This window comes from Tupaia chinensis, unplaced genomic scaffold, assembly GCF_000334495.1.
Source record: "Tupaia chinensis unplaced genomic scaffold, TupChi_1.0 Scaffold000436_1, whole genome shotgun sequence".
Classification (NCBI taxonomy): domain Eukaryota; kingdom Metazoa; phylum Chordata; class Mammalia; order Scandentia; family Tupaiidae; genus Tupaia; species Tupaia belangeri.
Window position 1 is genome coordinate 1,640,731 of NW_006159941.1, and position 2,915 is coordinate 1,643,645.

Here is a 2,915-nt window from a genome sequence, read left to right on the forward strand (position 1 = left end):
GGAAAAGGCAGGCAGCTCAAGGTCAGATTGATAATCATTTCAATAATAAATCAGAAATTTAAGCTTTAGCATCTATAAAACTACTGTGCTCAATGCAGGAACCAGCTTGAAGTTGGGTCTGTTTGCTTATCTTTGTCAATAGGGATGTAGTGAGAAGGAGGGGTAATTAATGAGTAGCAAGCACTTTGATATTTACACCCAGTTGCTGTAAACACTTATTAAAAAGCCATTGCAAGGTCAGAGTGGCAGGTTCATTGACTTGGCCGAGGCTGGGTGGGGGTGGGGGTAGCAAAAAATCAGGGTCTTTGCAGCTTTGAAGGAGATCTACGTGATAATGCTCCATTCCTGATGGAACGTTTTGTTATTAAGCGCTTAAGAATTAGGATTCTGCCTGTAGATTTGTGTACATTTCAAGCATCACAAGAACTTATTTATGAACACCAGCAAGTTGTTATTTCTTGATTAGAGTAGTAGATAACCAATACTGTGTATTCCACATGGTAAAAGTCACTGTGTAGTAAAGGCCCAGAAGAGTAGGGTCATTTCAGGAGCTGACAGCTCACCCCACAGTTCTCACAGCTGTGGGGAGGGGGTGGCAGCTGCAGTTTGGTGTCATGGTTAGTTGTTGCAAATGCAACCCTGATTTTAGCTGCCTCCTGGTCTCAGCCCTGCTTATATTGCGTCCTTGTCGTGAAAGTCATGACACATTTTTGCATAGAAAAACACGTTACGACTTTCCCGACGACCTTATACTAGCTGGCCCCATGAACTTGAAGTCATTTTTCTCTGTTCCCTGCCATTGTTTCACCGGAGGCAAACCCCCACCGTATTTTTTTTGACTCAGTTTCTTAAAAAGTTCTTGAGGATGTCTGACTGGATGCTTTTTTTAAGTCATGTCCAGTAGAAACTATTATGTGATTTGGATAGCATTGGCAGAAAGTATTAGGCAAAAGAAGTTTTTGAGAAGGATGCTGTATCTAAAGCAGATCTAAATGGTAAGCAATTAATCTTTTTAATGAGATCAGCAGGGTACTTGGAATAGGTCCATGGCCAAGTATTGTATGTATTTCTAGAAGTCAAGGTTTTGTTACTAACTGCTGTTAATTGCTTTGGTAACCTCCACCCCACGTAGAGAGAGTAGTTAGTATGCTTTGGGTCAGTATTTAGGTGGATATGCTGTTAATCCGTTGGCACAATTATACTAACTCTATTTTTTTAAATGCTTTGAAATTTTATCTGGCTGAAAAATTATGTTTCTGAATTTGAAGACAACTCTGAGCAGAGAAAAACTTTATAAATCATGCGTGACACATTTACAAATTCTTTGAGAAAAACTGCCTGTGAAGGTCTTCGGGGTGATTATTTATCCCTGTATTCCGTATGTCACACATTGCCTTCTTACCCCTGGGAGTAACCGTATTGTATTATTTGTGATCCTTCGATGATATGAAATGATGGTTTAACTTTGCAGATGTGGTTAAGCTACAGGCCCTTGTGCTGTAACTATTAACATCCATGGCATGACAAGCTTAAATGTTTCCAGGTGTGACTGAAGAACTTGGATGTTAAATTACTCTTAGATTATCTTGGCCACTGTAATTTATAACAACACTGCAGTTTGGCTTCAGCAGTTGAAAGAATATGTTAAGATTAACTCCATTTGAGACATATTTTGCATTAAATAAATGAACTTCTTGGAACAGTTAAGCGTTTATTTTATTTTTCATAATATACAGTTTAGAACTGTGGTTTGTCTTTTGAATGCTTGAAGTTTTGTTAATAAGCAGGCCCTGATTTACACACTCTTGGCTTTTTTGTAAGACTATTACTGTAGCCAGGGAGTTCTCTCCTGGTTCTGTCTTCCGCGGTCAGACCCTGTGCTCCCTCAGTCCCATTTCTTTCCCCTACCCTGGCCGAGAGGGCAGCTGTGGATCTTCCCCCCACTCCATAGCTTGTCCCAGCTTCTGGAACGGAGTCTCATCTTCCTCCAAAAGCAGCTCATCATTACTCAGTGCATATGAGCACGCATTTAATACCCAGGTGCTGTTAGCAGTAAAAGTCCCTGGAGATCTAGTAGAGGGATTGTTGTTAATGGAGACATGAGAGAGGCTATATTCTGTTTTATGGCTGGCCAGAGGAGAGGCGAAATCCTGGGCAGAGGTAGCAGGTGAGGTGAGCTGGCAGAGAGGCAGAAATCTGGCCCTGGGCCTAGAATGGCCTCCTGGCAGAGCTCTGCGGGCTGAGGGCCCAGCCTCACTGTGGCGTGCCCATAGCCGTCTTTCCTCGGGCCTGGAGCCTATCCCCATCTGCCAGTCCCATCCTGCTGGCAGCATTCACAGGCCTCCCATCTTCCTGTCCCACTGTCTTCCCTGAAACATCCCCTAGTTCTCCAGTGTGCCCCACAGCCCACTAGGTGCCCGGGGAGAGGCTCCTGACACCTCTCCCTGGGATTCTGAGTTCTCGTTACAGTGTTTCCACTCATGCTGATGGCGTCTATGGCTCTGTACGTAAACGTAGTGTTATACATATAGTGTGTGGATTAAAAAGGTGTTTGTTACTGGTCTGGGGCAGGTTTGCTATTTCTAAGACTTCATTTGAGTGTGTGTCCCAGCTTCTAGTCAACTTAAAAATGGATTTATGGAACATATTTTTCTTTTCAAAAACATTTTGCCAGCAGGCGTGTGTACTTACTGCAAAGAGATGGAGATGGAGAGGGAGGGAGGGAGGGAGGGAGAGAGGGAGAACCACCTATGTTGCAGGCTAGCCTGAAACGTATTTTTTTCTAGAGAGACTGTATTTTCCTATGGAATTCAGGTTGAATATCCTCTCATCCACTTTTAACTAAATCAGAATGATACCTTCAAGTACATTCAGGTTTTGAAATGTATTTATTATTTGTAGCTATGTTATTCCTG